Source organism: Cygnus olor, chromosome 7 (genome assembly GCF_009769625.2).
Source record: "Cygnus olor isolate bCygOlo1 chromosome 7, bCygOlo1.pri.v2, whole genome shotgun sequence".
In the NCBI taxonomy this organism is placed as follows: Eukaryota; Metazoa; Chordata; class Aves; order Anseriformes; family Anatidae; genus Cygnus; species Cygnus olor.
This window is the reverse complement of record NC_049175.1, coordinates 6,004,228-6,032,050: the sequence shown is the minus strand read 5'-3', so window position 1 is coordinate 6,032,050 and position 27,823 is coordinate 6,004,228. Positions and strand designations below refer to the sequence as shown.

General features: G+C 40.1%; 1 protein-coding gene across 1 annotated transcript in view; it reads right to left on the bottom strand.

Moving 5' to 3' along the window:
- Positions 1-26,235, bottom strand: part of NRG3 (neuregulin 3) — a 400,082-nt gene extending 373,847 nt beyond the window's left edge. The window contains exon 1 of the mRNA XM_040563990.1: positions 26,185-26,235. The gene's annotated coding sequence lies outside the window, so the exon portion shown is untranslated. The remainder of the gene's footprint in view (positions 1-26,184) is intronic.
- Between the last annotated feature and the right edge of the window lie 1,588 nt (positions 26,236-27,823).

Here is a 27,823-nt window from a genome sequence, read left to right as displayed (position 1 = left end):
AGGAACTCATTTTCATAAAATAGTTCAACAAAATAGTAAGTGTAACTAAAAATCTTTAGGCATTACAGTTACACCCAACTGCAAAATAGTGAAGTGCAACATGCAGCACATCTGTAATTACACCAAAGAAAACATATATTGATTCCACTTTCCTTGATACATCATACCATGATAGAGCCGTGAAGAGCAGAAAGAGACAAACGCATCTTCAAAACATACTTAAAATATTAATTGTAAAGCACAGCATATTTGGCAACTCCTTCCCTGCTATTTCCACTCAAGTGTAAGACAACATCTCTGTGAATTCTGATGTGCCACAGTCTTTCTACCTCAGGCAATGATCTTACATCTCATTAGCTAAGTAGGTCTGAGCAGGATCAGAACTGAAAATGTGCAAAGAGGTCAAGATTCAAACCTGGAGGGTATCCGTACGTGAGAAGAATTCAAACCCACGAATGTAACATTCATCTGAACGTTTCTAATCCCCTCATTAGATACAAGGACCTGCACTCTCTTCATACACCAGAGTAAGCACCACGCTGAGACTGTTCCCCCAAGATCTCCCAGAAATCAATTGTTCTGGTTTTCATTTTGTGGTCTATTTAACATGATTTTACATGATACATGCAGACATTGATTTTGTATACCACTTGCTCACTTGAAAGCATTATCGCCCTTTTTCTGCAATGCCGTGTGACAAAATCAAGTAAATGATGCAAAGGCAAACGTGTAAATCAGCCGACTGGAGATTCTCTCCAAATACCACATATCAGGCGAGACTTCCCCACTGCTGCTTCCAGCTGTGTTCCATACCAGCTTTGGTCATGACTTTGATCAGCATGGCTGTTGCTTTCCCTCACCTATACTTATTGCGGTCATGTTTGTTTTAAGTATCTTATGTTTTAAGTACTTATAGTTTTAAGTACTTATACTGTCAGTACAGATACTTATGTTTTAAGTATCAGTAGTCACTACAAGGTTTTCTGAACACACCTAGGAAGCCTTAATTGTTAGAAGTCTGCACTAATCATTCAGAAAGATCCTTATCTAGGTATTTTAACTTTTTTTATTGTTGTTGTTCAACCTACCTAGACCTGCAGATAAAAATTTTGTAACTTTATATCAAGCTATTCAACACATTAGTTTGTTACTTGTAAAAAAAAAAAAGTATTTCATTATCTCTGTATAATATAATTACACTCTTCTTCTCAAGTATTTAAAATATATATATACTTTAGCTTTACTTCCACAGTTCTTTACCAAACCATTATTAGACCTACACCATTTTTAGAATTTCACTAAACTGTTTATAAAGACAACTACAATAATTCATAGTATTCTTTTTTTTTTTCCTGACAATTTATCATTTAGCAATTGCCCTCATGCCCTCAATTCCTAATGTAAGGTGCTCTCAGCTTTTCCATTTTTATCTATTTATTGTTCATCATTATTCTCCTGTTGATTAACTTCCTTTTTTAATCACATTTCTTTAATCCAAAGTAGTTCTCTTTCATGATTAATGTGTTGTATTCTTTGTTATCTAATGAATCAGGCTTGCACAGTTCCCAATTATCATTGGCATTCTTATGTCTCAGCATTATCTCCCACTCCATTTACTTGTAACTGCTTTCAATTTCACATATATATATACATATATTTATATATTAAACTGGCAAGTTTGTCATGTTTACTCTAACATTGACTACACTGTGTTTTTACATAGCAAACAAAATTATCATAAACACTTTTAGTTCAGTGATCAATTACTTAGATTAATGGTAGCACAACAGAATGAAGGGCTCCTGCTTAATCTACGGTAGTTACAGTATTTTGAATGAAATACTTTTTAAAGAATTCATGGGATGTGTTACCTGTGACAACATGAGGGGCCTTTCATTGTTCCCGAAAGGGATAAATGCAGAGGAAACAACACATGAAGAAACGTGCCAGATTTACTCTAATCATCTTCCAAAGCAGGATGTGGGGGAGAGGAACCCCCGTGGTCTTTGAGGAGCAGCACCTCACAGGCAAGGCAGGCTGAGGAAACCAGGATCCATGGGCATCAACTGCTGTGCTGAACTAGAAACATCCGTCTATGTTTTGAGAGCTGAGATATAATCATAGCAATGTTCTTCTTGGACCCTCCCCACCCCCCAAGAAATTCTATTCCTATAATAGAATTATCTCAGCCTTCTTTTTCTCTCAATGTTGAACAAACATAGAAAAAAAAAACACAATTAGACAGGAAATCTTTACTAGATGTAGTGTACACGTGCTTTATACTCTCACGAAGGCACAGGTATGCTCATATATTCCAGGGGACCTTTTTAAATTTGCAATGAGGAAAAACGTAGTACTACTAAACTAACTTTTCCTGAAGGTTTAACTTCTGCTCTATATACCCCAGCTGTTAAATCCTGTTTTGCACAAGGTTAAAATATAAGTGTATTTTCTGTCAGCAGAGGCTGCACTTCAGTAATGAAGAAAGCAAAATGTGTGTGCATGCATGTATATTAGCAATCACTTAGTCAATTTTACAAGCATTTTAAGCTGAAAGGGATGGCTTATGCCATGACACCTAAACCATTTACACACACTTAGGAGGATAAATATTCTTCATAGAAGCCAAGGCTTCTAAATATCTAAATCATTACTGAAAATAAAATTGTACCCTTGAAAAATGTTACTACATATATAGCAATAATAGTGTTTCCCGAAGCTGGTAAAATAAGGACTTAATTATGCAAATACTCATACATCAGTAACTCGCATGTAAGTAATCTCTCTGCATAACAATACACATACATAATAGACATCGATAATATACGAATATAATTGAATGCTTGTAATTATTCTCAGGATCAAAGCCCTTATTAAAAATTCAAATTAAACTTTTATAATTGTAATAGTCATGATGGACTTACACATGATTATAATGAAATGAAGTCCTCTAATAAGTGATATGTTTTGCATATACAATAAGATAATCTTCAAAATAATCAGTGTAGGGCTGACAATTACTAAAAACAAAGAGGTGAAACAGTATAGAAAATACTAACATTTGCTAGATAAATAGGAAAAATAACAAGACTCCAGAAACAGTATTCCTTAGGAGATGTGGTGAGCCATCCAAATTACCGAAGTGATAGGAAACCTGAACCAATGTTTGACTCTCTCTGGGCTAATGACCTGAAACTAATCTCTGGGTAATGACCAACACCAAGGGAATGCAAAAAGAAAGAACATCAAGTCTGCTGCCTCCAACCTGTGCTATGAAGCAGCAAAGCTGAGCTCTTCCCAGGAGAGCAGAAACATGAGCTACAGGAGACAGCTGTTCATCAGTGGTAGCCATACAAGGACCTTCAGTGACTTGGGTTTTGAAAGCATACTGAGAACAGATAAACACCAGCTCTGTATTTCCTATGAAAACATTGCACACTGGTGATGAAACAGCCACATGTTTTTCCATGTCTTCTAAAACTGAAGAGTGGTAGGAGATACAGCAGCTGGAATAGAAAGCTGTAATTTTGTACTAGAGTGATCAACCAGTGATGGATTATTTGGAAAAAAAAACTTCACAAAGGTCAATAGTGTTTTTTTTTTTGTATTTCACAAGTGCTTCTGATTTTTTAAAGCACTTCTATAAAAGTGGCTAACATCTCCCATTTATTACCTAGCAAAAGTGGAATATAAAAATACAACTAGCTGGGGTGAAATTCAAACCCTACCCTTATGATAACTTTGAAGAGCTATAAGATTATTTTTTTTAGAAAAAAAAAAGGCTCTATTTATACTGCATTAGAAATTAATCATGAACTCAAATCACCATTCTCAAGAAAAAAGTAAAAATATCAGAGTGCAAACAGTTTAAACTGAATTATACTGATTCACTTAAGGAAGATTTATGAAGTATGTGAGTTTACAGACCTCAAATAAAAACAATCGGCAAGAGTTTGAACTTACAACTACTAGTGAAGAAACAATTTCTCTAATTATCTGCTTTACTAACAGCTGGTGATGTGGTTTGTACATTACCAAATGCTAGACCGGTGTTGCAACAACCCTGAGCCCTAACTAACTGTCAAGTATCTATGCATGGCTAGGAAGTGTTTCCAGCTTGAAGTTGCCTGCTACATTAAAGACTCTTCCAGTACCAAAAGTTTCAGCCACAACACTTGAAGTCCCTTACTCAGATGCTTTAAAGGAAAAACAAAAATAAATAAACAAAAAAAAAGAAAAAGAAAAACCACCCCTCAAAACATCTTGGCACCCACAAAATTAGAAAATCAGAGTTACATTACACGGTGCAGCAGGCTGGCCCCCCAGCTCCTCCAGCCCGCCTGGCTACCGTGCACCCTCTTCTGCAGAAAGAAATCCAGCAGTGCTGTAAGGAGGACTTCCTCTGGCTAGACCGCCATTTGCTAGCTAAGAAGAAATGTTTGTTCATCATCCTTGCAGCTTTGCGTATTTTTTTTTCCAGTTTTGTGCTATACTCTTAATACAAAAGATTTCACAACAGTTTTTGCTTCAATACACCAGATCAGCATTAAGATTGCTGACCAAATAAAGCTCTCTGGCAGCAGGGATGGGCTACTTAAAAATATTTCCAATGTAGAAGATTGAGACTAAAAAATATTATTAAATGATCAGTTATAGAAATTTTGGAAGAGAAACTACACAGATCCCGAATTCGTTGTCCTTAACACCCCAAGGCCAAACTATGTCAACAGCAGTTGAACTGTGGTACCACCCTCACACCACCCTCTGCTTGGTCAGCAGCTTAACCTCCATCTCCCATTTACTCTTCTGTGGCATTGGCTCCTTGGTGGCAGGCCTCTGAGACAGCCACAGTGCTGTTAAATTTAAAGAGCTTCTGGAAAGAAGCCCCAGACACACATTCCTCTGCTGTTAAGGATAATACACTTCACAAACTGTTATTTTGTTTTAACCTTGACAGCAATGATGCCCAGCTGTACTTAAAGCCAAATATTCCTGATCACTAATAACAGTAGATTAGTTATTGGCTTGCTTTAAAAAGAATAAAAATACTTTTAGCATTACCAAACTCTTAAAAGGTGTCTGCCATCAGCAGATCCACTGATGGTGAAATGGCAATGTCAGCGAGACGTTCAGACCACAGTAACGATCTGAGCTTGCAGGTCCTGCAGCCAGCACTGGGCACATCAGCAGGTGTCCTAAATCTTCAGGGCTTCCCCTAGGCTGGATGGCTCCAAAGGCAGGGATCAACAAGAGCTGCGTGCTGAGCTTTCACATGAGGGACTGAGGACGGTTTTCCAATCCAATACTGTAAGAAGTTGGAGGAACACAGAGAAGTAACTACTCAGGCAAATACCAGCAAAGACAGGGAAAACCTACGCTTAGATTCATTTTCTGGTTTAGTGAGGATTAATATTTGCTTTGGTGGAAAACATAAGGGTTAAAGACACTTAGAGGTGTCACTTGTCTGTAAATAGTTCTCTTTAAGAAGATTACATTTTGTACTTTATTTTAAAATTTTAAGCATGTATTAGAATGTAAATGATAAACTACACTAGATCCAGTAAAATTGTTGCTAAACAAGAAGATACACACTCAAATCTAATCAGTGTATGTTTACTATCTGTCTCATGCTGTATTTGGAAGAGCATTCACCATCACTATTAAGAAACAAACGAAAGTACAAACAAAACAATCATAAAACCTGCAAATATAACTGCAAATCCCAAAACTATTTCTACAACTTGTCAGGTGTGTCATTGCTAACTGTATCTCACAGCAGCACCATATCAAATCTTAGGAAGAGAAATGTTTCATGCAACAGTAGCAGCCTAGAAGCTTTTTGTTTTTTGATTAGAGAATAAAGCTCTGGATCATTATTACTTAAAGCTAAATTTTAAAAGTGTAAAATGGAATATTTTTGTAGTGCAAAATGGAATATTTTGCAGTCTTCTGTAATAGCTCTCCCATGCATTCATTTCTTGAATTTATAAAATTGCTGCCTAGATCATTTTCTCTGAAGTTTTCTCTTAAATGCTATGCACTCAGCATACACATTTAGGAGCTTCACAAGTTTCTAACTAAAACCTTCTGTCCATAATCCTGCCTACTGCACAGAAACAGCTACACAGCTAGTTCCTGCTGGGGGTGGCGGCTGGAAGAGGACAAAGAAATTCCGCTTGAAATTCTCCCAAATGTACTGTTGTGTGTGTTTTTGTTTTGTTTTGTTTTTTTAACCTTGAAAAAACAAATGAATGCATAAATAAATAAATACTTAAATACTGGTTTCTAAATAACCGGTGAAAATATTGCAATTGAAATATTGGTTTATATTTTTATTCTGTGTCACTGGTTGTTAGAGGGAAGAACTGTCCCCCCAGCCAATATTCAACAGATATAACAGTCAAAGTTAAGGACTACAGTGGTTAAGTTAGATGGGACGCAATCACTTGGAAACACTATTAACAGCTATGGAAATCCTTGCAGATTCCAAACGAGGGCTGTGGCTTTCTCACAAGAAGTCCAGCATAAATTAACAGTTACATAGTTTTTTTCACTCCCATTTAACAGTCTTTAAAAATAAAGCCATTTTGTACCGTGTTTGGTGTCTCTGTGATGACATTTAAAATGCACTTTGTAATTCCCAGCTACTAGTTAGGATTCCCGCTACACTTCAAAGTAACTATTGGTTTTACATTTAAATAGTAGCAAAATGTGGAACAAATTAAGAAAAGGAAATACAAAAATTAATTTAACTACAGTTTTGTTTTGCACGTAGGGAGGGCAGGAAACCTGAGGAAAAGGGACTTAGATATCTTCAGTCTCTATTTATTATCTGGGTATTCACGAATGTGTGTTCTCTCCTCTCAGACACACCGCGAGCAATTTCCTTCACATTGTGTAGTCAAAAAGGGAACAACTGAAGAAGAATTTGAGGATTAATCAGTGTGTTAATTGAGGTTACCTAGATCGTGATAGATGGGGACAACATACTAAGCTAGTTACTATGGCAGCTGAACTCATCTGTTAAAACCAAAATTAATGGATAAACAAAATTAAGTTCACTTTCTCATTGATTTTTATCCAGCAGCACTGGACTACAAAAGAGCTATCAGGGAAAGCTATCCATTAGCTGTCAACTCAGAATGCCTTAAGAAGCAATTGCTAATCCTCCAGTGATGTCTCACTAAATCCTAATCTCTACAAATTGCTCTTAGAAGAAGCATTAAACTAGACATCAAACCAGGCCTTTAATGCTTCCTAAAGTTATTCAACCTGTAAGCCATTAGAGATCATACAAAGTGCTAAAACTTTTAAATCCGGTAAAAATACATAAATCAGATAGATAATGTCAACTGCACGTCTACAACTTCCTGTGTTTTATGTGCTGTGGAAAATAAATAAATAAATAAACAAACAAACAGGAAAATGGACCATTCTAATACAAAAATCTTACGATTCATAAAATTTAAGAGACAACTCATGTTTCAATTTTACTTTGCAATATGATCTCACCTTATAAAAGTGTATAAAAATCATATTAAGTGGTGGAGAGGGATTTATTAAAATTTCAGTGCTCACATGATTTCAGATAAGCAGCATAATAGAAATACATTAATTTTCTCACCTTGTCAAAATCTTGGTTGCCTCACCTTGAATTATATGAGATGCAACTACTAAAATGGGTTTGGCTAAACCAGTATGGAGTTGGTATAAACTAATAAGATTCTAAGACTAAGCTAGCATTTTAGGAAAGGAGAAAACTGTGGTGGAGCTTGGGGTAAAAAAAAAAAAAAAAAAAAGAAAGAAAAAAACATACTAATTTCATTAAGTGTAAGAACATGATTATCTCCCTCATATTTTTTAAAGGAAACAACTCTTTTTGTTTCCCAGTGCCATAGAAACGGTGTCATAATAGACATTAGAAAAAGTTTCTAAATTTTTCTGAAGTCAAAGTAAAAGTCTATTTCTTCCAAAATGGTGTTATTAATAATTCAATTACCTGAGCAGGTAGAAAATAAAGCCACTACAAATTTATTGATCAAAATCAAACTTAGTATCATGTCTAGGGAGTAAAGGCAAGCTAGTGCTATTTCCTAGGTTCTTTTCTTAGCATACTGAAACATTCACTTAAATCCTAATTTCTGTAAAAAGAAGCAAGAATATTTCAGAAGATGTGGAAAGCATCAAAAAGATGTTAAATGATAACAAGAAATGCTCTGGGAAATTTTAATGGTTCCTTGGGAAGCAGAAAAGAACCAAGAAGCCCAGACAATTTATTTTTAAGTGGAAAATGGATTCCTTTTAAAATTACGGAACAAATGTTTTTGAAGACATCTGACATTTCGAATGCATGTCCCTTTCATCCAAATTTAATACTATGTTGGAATTTAATAGTACTAGATAATGGTCTAAAAGTCATTAACTGGATAACCACTAGAACCTATTTTTCTATTGGAGAAATTAGAGACAAGCCCACAAACACACATCTCCAAAGTACAACCAAGAGACGCTATATATAGTGTTGAGAAGAGGATAGGATGGATGATTTAGTCTGCTATCTCAGTGATGTATGTGGTCCTCAGATGACAAATTCAGCAGCTGTAAACCCAATACATTATAACAGAAAAGAAGTGAAAAGTGGCAAACCATGGGAAGCCACATCAAGGCATCCTTGGCATCCTCTCCAATGAGGATGTTGTCTTCTGAATGAAGGAACCAACAAGGAACCAATCCTTCATCAAAGAGTTAGACTGCTCTGACTACTGTTCGTTCAATAAATCATTCACATGACTGGAATTACAGCTCTCAGATGGTCAGCCAGAGAGATGCAAAAAAACTCCAGAAGTAACCCCAGCCAAGAGCGAACTGCCAGACAACACAAAGGATAAGGACTTTCTTATTGGAAGGGCAGACTGCATGAATTCATGTACTTGAGCACTAAGGAGTGCTTAGGAAAATTCCACGCTTATGCAGTATGTTCATACCAAGAATGCAATTTGAGGAATCACAAGATAGAATCTGCAAGATATAGATCTGTATTGCTTTAGGAAAGCATTCATTTCAGAGGGTAATTCTCAAATATTTTATCATCATGTAAAATAGGTTCTCAACATATAAAGATAATACAAAAAATATATAGTTTTAAAGCAACGAGCACACAAAAACTCTGTCAGCCAGGAACCTGAACATTCTTGAAGCTGGAAATACTCTTCAAACTTTTCCTTATGCAATAAGGTGAGGAAAGACTCAGAGAAGAGTGGATGACTTGATAGCCTCCCATCTGATAGATGCAAGCAAATACAGAAAAATCTACCCCACTGTGGCCACTTGAAGTTCTCAGAATATAGTAAAGAGTGAAAAACAAATATATTCTGATAGTCTATTATTTTATTATTTCCAGTAGCAAATCTTCAGCACCTTAAACAGCTGCTTCTTGGAACAGAAAGAAAAGAACATCAGGCAAGCAGTTTTGACTCTGTTCTCACAGAAAAAACAGCTGATTTTGAACATGAGGAAAATATGATGCAGCTCTGTTATGACAGAAAAGGAGGATGACAAGAAAGTCAACAGCCATTACAAATGATAGGTGAAATGATAGGTCAAAAGACTCGGAGTCTTGAAAAAAGAAAAAGAAAGGAGAAATAAATGGAAAAGTCTGAGAATATAAAATATAAGAATTTCAAATGATGTTGCAAGCTAATCCATGAAAGTCTGAAATTCTCCCCTCTCCCTGAGGGGGAAGAACATAATAGGGGTAAACAGGAAGCCAAATGACAACACATCGTTTCAAAAATGAAATCTAGCCTGAACAAATTATTCAGGAAACCAGGAGAAATTTAAAAGCTATTAGCTAAAGGCAATAAATAAGGCATTTAAGTGTATTTCACAGGAAGCCTATAAAAGAATCAGATGTTCCACTAAAAGATCAGGCATCAATTATGGATACTCCAGATAAAATAAATGACTTCTGTGCATTGATCTTTACCACAGAACATGACAGAGAAACATCTCCTGCCTATGTTATATTTCTAGTAGGAATCACTTAAGGAGAAAACAAAGCACTTGCGTAAAAGAAGCATCACGAAAAGGTTCTAAAAGATTATGTTTTAAAGCTCATTGTGAATTTCAGGGCATTTGCCAACAAATAAAACAATCTATTAAACAAACAAACAACTAAAACAACAAAAACTGCACTGATAACCACCACACAAACAGATTAAGTATCAAACTGTATCTCCCACTCTCACAAAAAAAAGTTGAGCTGAGATATTCTGACAAAAGCATGTTTTAAAGTCAGAAAATGACATCTCACTGAGAGTGAAACTTCACTGGAACAAATAATTGCTCCAAATATTTATCTCTCTAAAGACTTTCAGAAGATTTCTGTAGACTAGGAAAGGCCCATATCATTTTCAAAATTCAGCAAGCTTTGAATACAGAAGAGTAATTCGCTGCTTGACTGTAAGCAAGTATCAAATTTATGTTTTGCAGTTGTCTGCACCAGTACTTTTGACTACTACAGCAAGCAGCAGAGAAATGGAAACTGGGTGGAAACAGATGGTACAGGGCAAGAAACAAGCAAGACACAATGCCATCATCAGATTTTCGTAGTAAGACACTGAATTTAGAATTCTCTTCTTGTTATGTGGAATTTTGAAAGGCAAGGCTGTCCTACAAGACGTTTACATCTTTTTGAAAACCAGTGTTTTGGAAGAAATAATACTAAAAGTAGAATAAGAGCATTGTGAGCACCACTATAGTGAATATGATCTTTTGGGGCACAATTTTCTGATCATTGAGACTCATGGTAACTTCTCAACAAGGTTTGGGGTCGGTGGATAGCATGCCCAGGTGATGATGATGACAATGAAATGTGCATTCAACTCAGAATACAGTGGTATCATGGATGATAAAATGGATTCAGCTGGCAAGGAACGTTTCTGTAGGGGAAATATCAGCTAAAATGGCCCATGATATACTGAACTCCTCCTCCTCCAGCTCATACTACTTCTTTCTCTTTGATAGTGCCACCCATCTAAGGAGAATCCCTGGGAGAAATAGTACAGGATCCTGTAGGGAACATGACAGGAGTTGATCCCAAAGCTGACTCTGGGCACAGCACAACATCCTGCTGCAATTTCCTCCTTAGCTCTTCAATAATTCACCTACAGGCAGTGTTTCATCATAATAAATTAGGCCTATGAAAATGGATTCGAAATCTTCATGATGCATACATTTCCACTAGCTTTTCTCATCTCCTGAGCTTCTAATTCTGTCTTTCTCATTCACTCTGAGCACAAGACTTCTGCTCCTACCTCTGCTGTACAACACTGTCTCTCTGGGTATTTCTGGAAAAGCTTTACTAAGCAGCAACAATACAAGAATCAGCACAGAACACTGAAAACAGCATTTGCCATTTCCTTACATCAGTAGAGCATAAGTGGCATAGCACATATCAAAAACTGAATGAGGAAAGACAGCTTCTGTTAGGCTTATTGTGTATCTATCTTCCAACTAAAACACCACTTGGGAACAACTATTACATGTCCCTATTTAGAAGATTCTGCAAAACTAATCAATGAAACTTCTACATAGTTATTAGACTATGATTTGATAAACAAATATATCAGAATCTATTAGACTCCATGCCTATTAGAAGATCGGGCCCAAAACAAGCAAACAAAAAATTGCAGTATCAAGTCTTCCTTTGATCGTATCTTGATTTCATGTTAAGACTCCAAATATACAGTGTGATTTTAGGTGTGTTTACAAAATCATCTAAAATCACACTTTCTGTGATGCATTTCACAGTAGCTATGTATACCAGTTACACAATCAATTGTTTGTCTCCATGGGAAGTCAGTCATTTGGTAAAGTTTCATTCAGTTTACAAAGAAAGACTTTGGAGAACTGTGTTTTTTTGTTGTTGTTTATTTTGTCTCTCTTTTTTTTTTTTTTAATCTGAACTGTTTAATAATGAGTCTGAGGCCTCTATCTGTTTTAGTGTAAACTCTTGTTAAGCAATGACCTTGAAACCTTTTCAAGTTCAGTCTTCATGTAGCTGTTAGAACATGAAGCTGCAAAACTGTACAACTTGGCTTTCTGAAGAACAGCCACTTTTCTAGATGAAGACTTCTGGAGATAAATTCTAACCACCCAAACCAACTGCATCAAGTTCACAAAGAAATGCTAGACACAAGCAGAACTGTCTAGGGTACCAAGAGCCTACCTACATGAGCCATTTGTTTCCTACTAGAGTAAATGTTAGGTCAAAACCGTCACTGATTTTGGAGCAAGGAGATCCTTGATTCTCCAGGATTAGTGCAATGGTTGCTTAAATTTTTAAATGCTGTCTTAGCTTACAAAATGGCCAAATATTACCTTACTTCAACAGTTTATCTCACAAACTTAATTTTTAATTTTCTGCATAGTCTTTCCTTTTAAGAGCAGAATTGTCATCCCTTATAAAAGACAACCATCATTAATACAGCTGTACTTGCAAACCCCCAATAAAACCTGGAAGCAATGCAACCACTTCAAATAGATGTCCACAAAAAAAAAAAAACAGTTTCTCCTAATGCTTATCTGCCTACTAGCTGAGCACCCTGACACATTATCACAACTGAAACAAGTGGACAGGGACGGACATACCACTAAGAAAACTTTTATGTTATTTTTAAAGCAAAACATCTGAAACTGCAAACTCTTTCTTGGTGTTTTGATGTTCATGCAATGAGATTATGATGTGACTGTTACAAATCAAGATTGACAGAAGCATTGAGATTCATGCAGAATACAAAAACCTTGCCAAAAACCCTTCCATACAGATACCAGCTCACTGTTCAGAAAAATGGACGTCCAAGTCTGGCACAGCTGTGCCAGACTGACAGCATCTGAATGTGCCCCTTATCCAGCCACATGCAGAGCTGCCACTGACTTCAGTCGTTACAAATGAAGATTTGTAGCCTTGAGCCATTATTATCAAAATTAACCCAGCTTTAGTACTACTTCATCACAGGCAGGATCAGACCTCATACAGGTTGGGGAGAATACATCCCACTGTAGGTGACGCACACCGTTTACTCTGGTCATAAATAGGACACTGAGCCCAATCTAGTTGTTAATAGGACAGAACCATTCATTTATTACTCCTCCTTGTTCTCAATTCATTTCATTATCGTATTTGCAACCCGAATACTCCCAGCTCTCCATTCCAAACAGCAGATTATGCCACTTAATGGCAATTAAATGTCCTAAAGGCATTAAAAAGGCTATTACCAAAACATATTTTCAAGCTCTGCCATAAATCGTTTCACATGGGCTTTGAAATTCGTAGTGAATGAGCCGTCAATGGGAACAACTGTACTGGAGTCATATGTCGAGGTGCTAACGCAATATTACTCTTCAGTAATAAGCAATGATACTAAGACTTTCTCTGAACTAGTAAAACAATTGGAAAACACGAGAATTTTAAGATGACAAGCAGTCTCTTACATGCCTTTAACATCTTTTACTGATACGGACATCATTTTAAAACCCCGAAACTAACAGCGGGATAAATAAGCAAATAGGAAATCACTTATCAAGTTTTACACTTATTTATTTACACTTTAAAGGTAAGCATATCAGTGGAAGTTATGAAACATTTTCGATTAATTAAAATAAAACACATCTACAACTTTGCTTACGTTACTCATGCTATTAGAAGGAGGTTGAAAAAGGGGAAGGTGAAATCATTTATACCACATTACCAAAGAGACACCAAAAAAAGAATCTGCCAACTTTCTCCTATTAGTTGATCTACTTGAATACCTCTCCTATAAACACAATCTCACTCTCCACCCTGTATTACAGATCTCCTGTAATAAATACATTTATTATTGTTACAACAGATCTTTTTTTCCTCAGAGATCAACATAGCTACCTTTAATAAAAGTCAGCTATAAGCAAATGCAGAAGAGACTAGGGTAAGCAAGTCACTCCTTTGTAACTGTTTATTTTAAACGTTAGCTAGTGCCCACTTATTCTCACTTATCTCATTGGGTTTGGATTTGGCTGAGGATCCCACCTACTCAGAGAGCACTTTGCCTCTATGTATAGAAGACTACACCATACTGAATGTGTTTCTTCCTTTTGATGTGAGATATGGCAACAATAACACTTCAGTTCTAAAATATAGCAAGGCAGCAATATAAAACACAGTAGTTACTAAAATTCCTGGTGACAACTGACTATAAAGTTAAGCTAAAAAGATTTAAATGGGTTGTCATAATGGCAGCTGCTGGCCTAATGAGTGCCCCAAATTCAAACCTGACTCATCTCACTGCAGGACAAAAAGGAAAGAATTCTTAACTAGAATAACTGGCTTGTTAGGGTGTCCTGAGCACAACCCTGTCCTGCTTTAAGATACACCCTTGCTATTCAGACACATATCTTGGCTATATTTGGAGAGACACTTTCAAATCACCTAAAAAATAAAAGCTTCCATCCCTTCCCTTGCAATACTGAAGTCTGACAGATTTCACTATTAGACAATTACTGAAAATGACATACACAATCAATGGCACAATTGATGATATCCAAATATATTCCAAAAATTAAATTAATTGCATTTCCTTATAATTTTTCAAACATTCATTATAACACACCTCTCACTTTTCACCTTCTTCATCATATCTTTATTTCACAAATAAGAAAACCTGATCTTGAGGAAAAGAAGTGATTGCTCTAGGTCTGCTAACTTCCAGTAACCAATTATTAACTGTTACCATCACTGAGGCTTGAAAAACTTTTGGGGATGACTTACAGACTAATAAGCAAGCTGAAATTGTGAAAATGAAGTAGTTCTGTAGCGGTTGTCTATTATAACAGCACTACGCCATTGAAGTCTGATTTTCTGGTAGAAGTAGGAAAACTTTCTTCAAAGTCAAGGTAATTTCGGTTGTAACAACAAAGGACAGAGCTTCAAAGACAATAGTGCATCACAATTTATTCAAGCTTTAGCACTGTCTTTATACAAAGTACCTCCATCTATGCACTATGTGATGTGCTTTCTCAATACCCAGTGGGAAAAGTTATTTTGTTCTGTAATGTAGGAAATTATTATACAAGTAGCCAACAAAGACATGAAACAAAGCTGAATCTCAGGAATTATGTGGCAGGGTTTTTTTGTTTGTTTGTTTTTTAAACATCAATTTATCTTCTATAACTACTACCGAAATTCCATATCACATGTATTTAATCTAATACCCTGCTGTTTACTTTATTTATCCCTTTGATTATCCCCAGCTTTGTTTATGCAGAACTGGACTCAACGTCAAAGTTTTTAATTACCTCTTTGCCAATGTGGAGATTGACCAAAAACTTGTGCTAATTAGGAGATCTTCGTTATGTTCTGGACTCTACATTCTTTAAGCAGCTTTGGTTCTTGGTGTACATGTAAAGCATTCAGTCCAGTACCTGCCTGTGGTCTAGCCTGCCTCTTCCTATGATTCTTAAGAAACTGCAAGAACAGCCCACAGATCCCACTGAATACTCCGTTACATGAGAGACCAGATCCACAAATCCCAATTCATACTCTGCATTTTAATCTCCTATGCAGTCTTCAAAGCCACAGCCAGTGACATAAAAAGTTGTGGAATGTATTTCTGCAGAATCAGATCACATTTAGAACAGCCTTCTTACAGCTTTTCTCTCTTTAAAATCTGTGTGTCCCAGCTAGTTATTGAGTTATGATGGTTACTATATTTCACTACACAAAATATACTATATTTATAGTATATTTGTACTATATTTAACCAGTATCTACTACGGAGAAAGGCCAAGAGTCTATGCTGTCACATAGATTGAATCAATAAACAGGATTACAAACTTGAGAAAACATTAAGAGAGTATTAGAATGTTATTATGGGATGGTTGAAAAATAATCTCTAATCAAATAATTCAAATGTAATGTATTTAATTAATTAGATGTAATCTTATGGTGTCTCCTTTGTGTGATTGCCATTTAAAAAAAAAAAAGCTCCCTAGTACACCCACACTGCTTTTAAAATGACAAAATTCTCACAGTATGCAAAACTAAAACATTTCAGAAGATTGATTATTCTTCTCATCACCTCAGATACTTCATCCTCACTGCAGGACTACCCACAATAACCTCTTCACCATAAGGACTTTTATCTTGGGCCTGTCCAATACACTTCATATTCTGCAGGTACATCACTCCCCAGCCAGGATCATTGTTAAAATAACTAAAATACATTTATTCCTGATGGTCAAAATAGAATACATAACTGTCCATGCTGCCAAAACATGCACCGTAAGCAAACAAGAAGTGAGGAGCCTTTACTCAGCAGCTCCTCAAATTGTGTTTGTTCACATTTACAGAAGCACCTTACAGCACTGAAGGTGAGGCTGGCTACAAATCCCCTACATCTGCCAAGGTAATGGATGATAGCTTTCCAAATGTAAGTAAACACAAGGTTTAATCAAGCCTCGCAGCGCACCCTGTTACAGAAATTCAGTAGATGAAGCAAACTCTTCAATCTCCTATAAAAATTACAATAATCTCTTCTTACTTCCTCTCTTAAACATATCACACACTAAAATTTCAGTTTTGTATGTTCAGATTAAAACCAGCCATCCAAGAACTAAAACCTGTATGAATTCCCTCTTGCAGGCAGATATTTCTAGAACCAATTTAAAATATTAAGTTACTATTCTTGCTTTTCATTTAGGACTAAGTAAGCCTCTGTAATGAATGCGCAGCAGATATGAAAGGGTATTAGAAACATTTCTTTTCCTCTGTGCTTTTGCAGAGAACAAGACAGGACAGTTAATGCTGGCAGAGGCAAGGCAAAGGCTATGCCTTCCCAGCCCAGGCTGTGTGGAAGGGGAGCTTCTGGAGCAGAAGCAAGGACAGGCACAGCCCACCCATCTCCACTGCCCACCCGCCGCCCTTCATCTAAGGGAAGGCGACAGCAAATTGCCAAGTGGCAAACATTCACCTTCCCCAGCGCAAAGATACCTCAATGAGCCCTCAGTCTGTAAGCCCCATGACTCTAAAGGTATCCTCTATGCTGCATTTTCTGGGTTGTTTTTATCATCTTCATGCATGTCAAGGTCATCAGCTTCACAGCTCCGGAGGTAATTAGTTGAGGCAAAGGTACAACCTCCTGCCAGAGCAGCCTTGGTAGGAAAAAAGCCTTTGTGCACAATGCAAACCTGATATGTAAGTACATAATCTCAGTTTAAGAGCAAAGACTGAATCATTTCTACGTTGCTTTAAGATAATTTAAAAGCATGTATTATAACCTCAGAAACAGCATTCACACTGAGTAACTTTACCTGTTAAAAGATTTACAAATACTAAATTTACAAATAGTTTTCATATGCAACCTGAATTTTTCTAACTCCAATATTTTTGATTGATGAAAATTAACTGTAACTAACTTTATTACATTGAGATAGTCTTACTGTATGTTTCAGTGAGTCAGTTGTTTATTTATATGTTTTGTAAACAGAAAATTTACAAAATTTTTAAAAAGACTGAAGTCTAAAAGCAGAAGAAACCCCAACTACTTAAGGAAAAGACTTTGCTGCATGTATTAATATGTGACTTCTTGGCTTTTTAGTGGAAAAAAAATATAATAAAAATTGAGAGGATTGAACTTCAACACTGTGACCCTTACGTAGCTGGGTCAGATTGGAGGCTAAAGACTAATGCGGTTTAGCTATTTATGAAATAATTATAGAAGTACCTCTACCCTCCTAAATCAGGAGCACTGACATTCAGCAGAGTAATCTCCTCAGTGAAGTTCCTGAACCTGCTGCCCACTGAACCCTGGCACTGCAAATTTTTCATCTTTGATACAGTTAAAAGGCAGGAAAATGACTGTAACATTTCAGTGCAGCGTGTCTCTAAGTTTCAAACAAAAACCCTGTTTCTCTTTGGCAAATTCACTGACAGATTGAACAAGAAAATTATTTTCCTCTCCACACACCACTGCTCTTAAAAAACAACAACAAAGCACAGCTCTTTGTTAAACAATTGATAGATTGTTTTTAGGAAGAATTACACAACCAATTCTCAAGTCAGAACTTCTGGAATAGCTTGACACTACTTCAGTGATACCCCTCTCCCCACTTGCACTGTAATTCACAGGGGGAAAGGAAACAAAGATTCCCTATGTCTTTTTTTTTTTTTTTTTTTTTTTTTTTTAATATATTTACCAGTATTGCTCAACCACTGAGAAGGTTAGAGAGCTACAACTGTCAACCACTTGGAGCACTCTACTGAAAATGCTATTTTATTGTGCATGGAGATGGGAGACACAAGTAATATATTAGCATTGCACAGTGCAGTATAATTTAACATGCTTTATACAAGTTGATTGTTTTTGTTAAAATCTTGTTTACATTTAGAAGCAGCATTGCAGGCTAGATTACACGTTTTCTGCATCACACGTTAGAAAGAAACCCTTGTCAGTGCAGTAAAAAGAGACCACCACAGATATTCCAAGATGATAACCTCATCTTATCTCAAATGCTCCCTTTATAAGTTCTGACATCAATGAGAATAATCAAATCTGTAAAAGAAGCACTTTGTTATTAATACTAATTTAATGGTTTGCTGTTATGCAGAGCTATAGCCCCTCTAGCTGGTAACAACCAGCAATCTAGGCTCAGCTCCTATTGAACTTGAATCTTGAACTTTAACAGTAATGATGCTGTGAAATGAAAAAATGTGAAAATAATGTTATTGTTTTTAAAAATCCTTATATCTTAAAATACAACTGAGCATCTCTAGTGTTTCAGAAAACATTTTATATCTACATGCTTTAGAAAAAAAAAGTGTTGGCATATTTGTAGCTGAAGAAGTAATACAGAGAAAAACAACAATAAAAAAACGGAAGTATTATTCTCCAGAATAATACAAAAATATATAAAATTCAGAGAAGGAAATCCTTTAGAAGTTAGATGCAAAAAATCCACGACCAACATGTCTCCTGACAGTCTCCAGCTAACCAACCACAATCCCCCAGAACACAAAGATTTTACTACAGAACATATTTCAGGCAAAAATACACAGCATAATGGTGCATTTCTCATGGTAGTACTAAACACACACACACACAAAGCAAAAAAGAAAACACATCAATGGAAGTTCAACTCTAATAGGCACATTTAAATAATGCTGACAACCTTTAAAAAGCGGCACTTTCAAGCTGATGTACTTTTAGTTAAACAGGCACAGTTTGTAAGCACTGACACTGCAATCTAAGACACAGTAACAGATTTAATTACACAGATGTTCACATAAATTGACCCTGATTCTGCACATGCATAAGTCTACAAAAGGCATCACCTTGCACGCCCTCAATTGGGCCTCCATGTTTGCAAAACTGGGCCATATAGCAATCTCATTATAAAAAATAAAGACTGAGCTACTTAATGCAGCATAACTTCTACACAGAGCATTACCAATATACATTTTCCTCAGTTCTTTGCTAGCAAAGTTACAGAATGCCTCAGTGAAAGGTCTTTGCTAAATATCAATTCAGTTTTCTACAAAGAGCACCTACCATATTGCCAACATAAGTGCATTACTTATGTGCATCTTCCATGAGAATGTAAAACACAAGCTGGGGATGGGGTTAGGATGGGATGCAGCCATCAATGTCTTGGAATTGCTAAGGGATTAATTCTAATTTAGAAAGGAAAAGCCAAACCATAGGTCAAAAAAGGAGCAAACAAAAAGGAGATGTTACAGCAAAAAGAGGAGATTGTGCAAGTTGCTGGGCCTTTTATTTTTTTTTTTCCCCTCCCAGGGACTATAACAGGAATTTCTTGTCGTATGTCAGACCAAAGTTTCACCTCATCTTCTTTCCCAGTGATGCTCTCATTCAAAGCTACTGCAGCAAGATTTGAATGGTGAGCCTCTTCCATTCTACTTAAGCTTTCCCTTTAGTTCCTGCAAAAATGCAAAATTCAACTTACTCTTAAGAAAAAACATAAATGAGTTTGGACTTAAAAAGCTCTGTTCTGATCTGTTCTAATCTGTTGTTAAACCAATTATTTTTGAAGGTGAATAGTCTCCTGCAGTCAGCAATCAGTCATCACACCTCCAGCATGAAAGTCATAAAATCCTCCTGTTTACATGCTGCAAGAGAAACACAGCTTTGGAAATGCAGAATACTGCACTGGAGGACAGAATACTTGGAGGAGTCAGAAAGGATGGAATACTGGAAATTTTGTAGTAGGTTTTACTCATCTATATTTTTAAATATTACCTAAGTACATGTACCTTTGGAGTCAAAAAGATATTGATAGAGTTCCAGAAACAAGCATCTAAACATTTAGCAATAAGCATTTTGTAAATGTATTTTCCCTGATATGACCAAATTTCACCTGGAGCAATTGATCTAACTGATTCTTTTTACATTTTGAAAGGAAAGTGAAATTTCTAAATGCAGTCTATTTTAATTTTCCTTATGGCCACTTGATTCACTTTTCCCTTCTTGAACGTATTTTACCCAAGGGGCTGCAGAAACCTGAAGAAAAAGTTAAAAAAAAAAAAACTCAGAAATGTTTGCCCACCTACATGTGCTTCCTTTCCCTGCCTCTTACCTAGAACTCCATTTCAATGCTTGTTTGCTTTTTTGCTCTGGTCAGAAGTGTCCTGCTTGGCAAGCCTGTCTGATCCACCCTCGCAGGCAGCCACTTTCCTCCACTAAGGATGTACTTTACCCAGTGGAGTGGCTTGAGAGTAGGTATGAAGGGGAAGGGAGAAGTATGAAAGCAGGTTTAAGAGATGTCCACCTTGGAAATTAGTTCTGAGTGATGAGAAAGCACAGTCATGATTGTGATCCGGAGCACAGCCTCCTTGTTAGAGGACGCTTCTAACCCTCGCCATATTGATCCAACAGCTAAGTCCTTTGGAGTAAGAAATTATCTCCATAGCCCAAAGTATCCTGTTGCATTTTGTCCACTCTTGTAAGGAAGAAAACATACCTGTGCTTAATAATAACAGTGACAACAAATCCCTCCCAGACAGCAGAACCTGAAAGAGACTTTCAAGTGAAAAAGATGCACCTGAATTTGGCTTTCAGTCCACTTAGCTACCATGAAGCCTCCTAAGATTACCAAACACACTTCGACTTCAGTGCAGTTTCTTCACTGACGCACACTGCAAGGCCGAGCACCACAACCAAAGCAGAGACCACGCCAGCAGTCACTACTGTCCATGAGGTCCAGATCCTCCTTAAATGCAGGGAATAAGCAAATGTACAAATGCTTGCCTGTATTCCCTGCATGCCTGCAGTGAAGATGGAGTATTGCAAACTTGTTCAAGCCACAACAAAGAATCCAAAAAAGAAATCACCAGCCTCAGAGACGTACAGAACACTCTGGTTTGGGTTTATTTATTTATCTTTGTGACCAGGTCATCCCCCATGATTTTACTAGGCACATTTTCTTGTGCTGTTTGCAAACAAATCATGGGAGAAATCATCAAAATCAAGCAACGGTATGCTTTAGATGCTTCCTGAAAGCCACATGAGCTCTAGATTTTAAAGATAAAGTCAGAGCCAAATCCATACCAATCCTTGCATTTGCTGGGTTTTGCAGGAGGTTTCAAAGCAATGAGTCAGTTGATAAATGTACTGCAACACTAGACACAATACTGTAGATAGAGACAGGTCTTCTGCTTTAATTTTTAATTTCCATTTTCTGTGGGTTTAGACAAACCACTGACATTACTTTAGCATAATACTTTGCAACGAATCAATAGTTTAATTTAATAATGGTATTCTGTTGTCAACATATAATATATCACATAATGTTCTTGTATAGATGCTAAAAAAATATGCCAAATAAAATGCAAGGCTTTGCTTTTACCAGTGATCACAGCTTAAATCAATGTAATGAGAATCCTTACAGCCCCCAAAAGATTTTTCTTCAGGCTTAAAAGGCACCATGGAGTAATTTCAGCCATATTCCTTCCTCTTATCATACCAGTGCTGTGAAAGCTCTCCTAGGTCACGCTATTCCAACAAATATTTCAACAAAAGGGAAATACATCCAAACTGAATCAATGCACACTTCTGTGAGTGTAACTTTTACTTAAACATTCCACTTCCTTACGAGCTTAGTGATAATTATGCTAGTTCCTAACTATAAAGGGCATTATAAACAGAAAACAAAATTAAGCCCAATATCATTCCCCTTAATTGAACAGATGAAGCAAGTTATAGCCATAAAATAGGAAAAATAAAATAAAATTACAATTACTTCCACTTCACTGGTATGACTACAATTCTCTATTATTTTTTATCTTGGCAGTACTGCTGACAAGTATTTAATATGGGAAACACAAACCACGTCTGTGGTACGTTGACTCACGGTAATGTGAATAGAAAGCAAGTGGGAACGAGGACGAGAAGCAAATGCTTTTAGAATTCCCAGTTGTTCAATATTTTTTTTTTGGTTCCACAGCTTTTGATGCATCACAGATTGATAAATAACTGACATATTAATCTTAGTCAACGTTAGAGGCACGTGCTTTACAGTCACGTGTGCTCTCCTCGATTCCAATGACAGCTCACAATCAGAACGCGAAGCGTTCGCAGAGACATGTCACTTGTTGGCAGAATGCTTCAGAGCTCTGGGAAGAGTAGGTCTGGTTTTACTACGGCTTGGCACCTCCCACTACACCCTCCAGTTGGTGAAAACCCCGCAGTTCCATCTAAGTGTCATCCTTAATGTGAAAAAGATATTTGAGTCAGTGCAAAATAAAACAGCTTTTACCAAAATGTCAGCGCTGGTAGCAGTTCAGCTGCCAGATGCTCGTTACTTGAACCCATGCCGTGCATAACAAACAGACAGAGATATGACTAGGATAAATGACTGGACCAAAAAAACCTTTAGCAGGAAATCAAAGTATACCCAGGCAGCAGCCCAGACTCAAAAGGAAGGTCGCAATTGGACTTCACCAGATGTATTGATTAAGAGGTCTCTAACATCTCTTTCCCTGGTTACTGTGTATTAGTTGAGCCCCACCTGCCTGACCTCAGTTCTCTGCATTAGCCTTTGGTCATATGAATACAACAGAAACCACGGTGCTATTTCATAGCTGAATTCACACTGGAATTCTTATAAGTATGGTATCTCAATTTAAAGATAATAACATTACTGAAGAGCCCAGAACACCATGAAAAATGCATATTGGAAAAATCAGGGCATGACTCTTTAGAAATGAAATCAATGGCTTAATAAAAATAAAACCTTGCCGGTCTGTTCCAGTCAGTTGGCTGATTCTTCCAATCTACAAGCCGGGCTGCCCTTCCAAATCAATGATTGATTGTCATGTTGAACGCTGGGTAGAGAGGCTGGTGCTGAAAAGCCACAGTCTGTCTGATCATGAGAAACACATGCAGGCACAAGGCACAGAGCGAGATCTGATGAGTAAGTGGCTTTTGCTTAGTCAGAACCTGAAGGATCTTCATCAAGAACTTGCAAAACAGCTAACACATTGCTTGACTTTGAGTGAAACACAACCAAGAATTATTGTCATTATGCACACCCACAAAAAAGTGAGAGATTTCACAACATCTCCTCGGATGAATACACACACGGAGAAAAGGCTTTACCAACATCTACTTCAGGTGGGCAATCATCTGGCTTTCTGAAGACAGAACTCCTGATTTGCCTCCCATTTTCCTAAGCCACATTTTGAGCCCATTTTTACGTTTTAAAACAATCAAATAAACTGCAACATGAAGCAATATAAACAACGACAGCTGCTTCTTTTCTTAAAAGCTGTGAAAGGCTAAATAACCTACAACCCCTGCCTACATACGTGCCTTGCCAAGCCAGAGGATCACACAAGGCTGTGCTCTGTTTTGAAAGCTGGGGCATCAGATTTGTCGTGTCAGATTTGTATTCACACGATACAACAGGATCCATGACTTTCATTTCAACAGCAGCTGGAGCAATGGGCACAGAAGGATCATGCAGCTAGCCCTGGAAAAATGAGGATGTGTTTGTTTTAAAATAATTTCCTTTCTTCCTAAGAGCTGTTAGTCACCACAATCAAAGTTAAGAGGCAGATGCAGATATCTGCTGTAGGGTCACACCATGTCAGCAGTTGCTGGCAGAAAGGCTACATTTCTTCTCCCTCTCCCCTCCACTGGATACTGCAGCCTCAGAGAATTCTACACATATCCTCAGAGATGCTTATGTGTACCAGCAAAGTACAGCTGTAGGCTTTACAAAAATTTCCACATGCCCTACAAATTCAAATCCTGTTTTATGTAATCTATTTAATCTTCCGTTAATGATAATCTCTGCTATCAATGTGCCCAAACAGGGTCAATTTCTGCTGGATTTGCACTTCTTGCATTTCATCCTATAACCCAGCTGTACTTAATGAGGGGAAACACCCTGCTGTAAAAGGTATTAGCAGTCTCCCTAAAACAAATAATAGTTACAAGACTGCGTAACTGCCAGGAACGTTGCAAGATCATGGGCTTTTTTCTTCCTTTGTGTGCCTTGTGTGGAATAGAGACCTGCCAGCCGACCATTATTTATTAACCAGGATTTTATTGCCTTCTATACCTTGTAAAGAGACAGCATAGAGGGGTGGAAGTTGCAGGGGATTTCTCTTACATACCCAAAAAGATAGAAAGGGGAGAAAGGAAAAGATTGCAAGGGAGCATTTAGACCCTGATAAATCCCACCCGGCAAGCCCCAGCAGCATTTCAGATGCACACATGTCACTGCAGTTAGCAACACTGTGTAAGATACCTGCTTCACATAAAGCTTGCGAGCAGAGACACAGGCTGAAAATTACGCTTCCTTTGCGCGTGTTTCAAAACAGGGTTCTGTGCAGCTCCATATACCTAGCATGGAACAGCTAGAGCTCAGATCAATGAGAGATTTTCCTGCTGGTAGCATCCAACTTCCCTGGGCTGCAGCTACAGAGCAAACCGGCTCAGACACACCTGTAAGGGATGGCTCCTTCTCAATTGCCATAGCAGACACTGGGGAAGCAAGTTACTGCCTTGTTTGCTGTTCTGATTTAGTGGTAGTTTTATTCGTAATCGTTCCCAGCCATCCGCCACCTGCACACCCACCCACACATACACATCCAATTTGCTGTTCTTCCTATTTTGTCAATTCACAAGATCAGTTCACCGTGCATATACTCTCTGTCCTGGGGTTCATCAGCAAATAGATTTAACAGACAAAATAAAGTTTAAAGGACAAGCTGACAAAATCGTCCAATAGAAAAACCATACATTAACATGCAGAAGGGGAGCCATCGGCAGTAAAAGCAATCCAGAGGGTAGCATTCAATTGAACTGATGCTCCTAGCAGAAGCGACTAAGAGTCAATGGAGGACACAGGCTCTTCATTTCCTATGCTGCATCCAAGAAAACGCAGAAGACTATAATACAGTGTAATTGAGCATCTTACTAAACAGCACCACACACAAGTTCTTTCGGCATGGATTGCATTCGTCCTAGATAACCTTTACGAGAAGTGGGAAGTTGATGCGCCCAACCCAAATGAATTCCCAGATTTAACCCAAATCCTTCGCTTTGCACCTTGCAGTGGGAAGAGTCAGTCACCAGACATTAATCGGGGAGCTAGCCCCCTCCTCTGCTTAAAAGAAATAGTCAGCTACGGGCTGAGGCTGCGGACGGCACAGTACGGACAGGAGCCTCTGCGTGTTCGGGTGCCCCGGTGCCCCCCTCCGGGGGCGCTAGCGGGGGCCCCTTCCAGCAGCCGGCCGCTGGGATGCACGGAGGGAGCGAGCATCCTTCCTGGGCCAAAGGCTTGCTTTTTCTAGGGAGGCGACCGTGCGGAAAGCAGAAGAAAACTCCCTCCCCACCAGCCCTAGCTCCCGAGGAACAACCTGCCCCTTGCCGGGAGCCGACGCCCGGCAGCTCCGTCGTGCTCTCCGCATCTCCCGGGTGCCGTCCTCAGCCCGGCCCGGCGGCGGAGGCTTCCCCGCAAACCGCACCGAGATGGGGCACCGCAAATGGCCGCTCCACCTCGACACCCACCACGCGAGTGGGGAACCTGCCGGGGGGGCTCTGAGGGGAAGGGAGAGAAGGGGCGCAAAGTTGGCGACCCCCCGTGGGGCAGCCCCGAGGGCAGGGGCCGGCTGGCTGTACTTACGGGTTTTGGGAGTCGTGCTGGCCTCCGGCGTGGTGGTGGTAGACTCCTGGAAGGGAGACAGGGTCCAGGACGGCGCCGAGTCGTGGACGTAGATCTTGTAGGAGGAGGTAGCGTGTGCCGCAGTGGGCCAGGCAGGCAGCGGCGGGCTGCTGGGGGCGGCGGGCGGCGGCCGGGCACTGCGGCCGGGACCAGGACCGGGACCAGGGCCGGGGGGGCCGCTGGCCGGGGGCGCGGTGTGGGGCGCGGCGGGGTGCCGGGCCGCCGTGGGCCTCGGGGCGCCCCGAGCCGGGCCGCGGGTGCCGGGGGGCCGCGGGGGGGCCCGGCTCATGGTGGTGAGGCGGGGGCTGACACGGCTGGGCGGCCGCGGCGTGGCGGCAGCGGTGGTCTCCGCGCCGCGGGGGGGGGCGGTGGGCTTGGAGAGGAAGAAGGGGTCCTGCCCCACGCCCTTGGCGTCCATCAGCTCGGTGGGCACGTACTCCTTGACGGAGCCCACCACGATCCACTTGAGGAGCATAAGGCTGAGCCCCAGCCCGATGAAGCCGATGAAGAGGGGCACGACGCACAGCCACGTCTGCTGCCGGTTCCAGACAATGCAGTCGCTGCAGCGCAGCTCCCGCGGCGGTCCCCCGGCCCCATCCCCGCCCGGGCCCCCCGCCGCCTCCGCCGCCCCGGGCGCCGCGGCGCCGGCAGCCCCCTCGCTCATCCTAGGGGCCGTCCGCAGCGCGGCCCCGGGACATCAGCGCGCCGCGGCTGCCGGCGGCATGCGGCGGAGGTGGGCGGAGGGGCGCGGAGGGAGCGCCCCGCTCAGTGCCGCCGGCAGCCCGGCATGGCGAGCCCCGCAGCGCCCCGCGCAGCCTCCCGCGGCCGCGGAGTCAGCGGGACGGCCGCGCCATCCGCCGGGCGCCCGGCTCCTCGCCTCTCGGCTCTCCTTCTTCTGCTTCCGCTCCCAGGTCTTTCCTTCTCTCCTCTCTCCTTCTTTTTTATTTTATTTTTTCCCCTCCGTGCGGTGGGTCGCGAGATCCAGCCTCCTCCCTCGGCGATGTCGGCTGTCACCCCAAGCTGGCGGTCCCGGCGGCGGGTAGGCACATTCCTTCACATCCGCGTCCCTTCTCACCTCTCCTTCTCCTCGCCCCTCGGGGCCAGGGGCTCTCTCCTAGTCGTCTTCCTCTCCTCCGCTCCCTCCCCCGCCCGCTCGCCTCCCGCCTATGCCCGGCCGCGGCGCAGCGGCAGCGGCTCCAGCATCCCCCGGCTGCGCGGCGGGGAGGCGGCGGGGAGGCGCAGCCGCCACTCCGCGGCCCCGCGGCCAACCCGCGGCCGGCGCCGGGCCAGGGAGGCCGATCCGCGGGCGGGGCCCGGGGCAGGAGGCTCGGCTCGGCTCGGCGCGGCTCCGCTCCCCGCCGCTCCTCCGCGCTCAAGTCCGGCCCGGCATCGAAACTCCGCCGAGGTTTCCCGAGCGAAAAATACAAAAGAACGTAAAATCCAGGGGATGGAAAGGACACCCTGCAGCAGGGGACGCCAGTGGTCCAGGAGGCATAAATACGGATCCGGCCACCGAATAGGCACGCACAAGGCAGTTCCTGCCAAGCTTGCAGCTCCTGTTCAATTGTGCATTCCTAGCGCGGCGCAAGGGAGGCAGGCT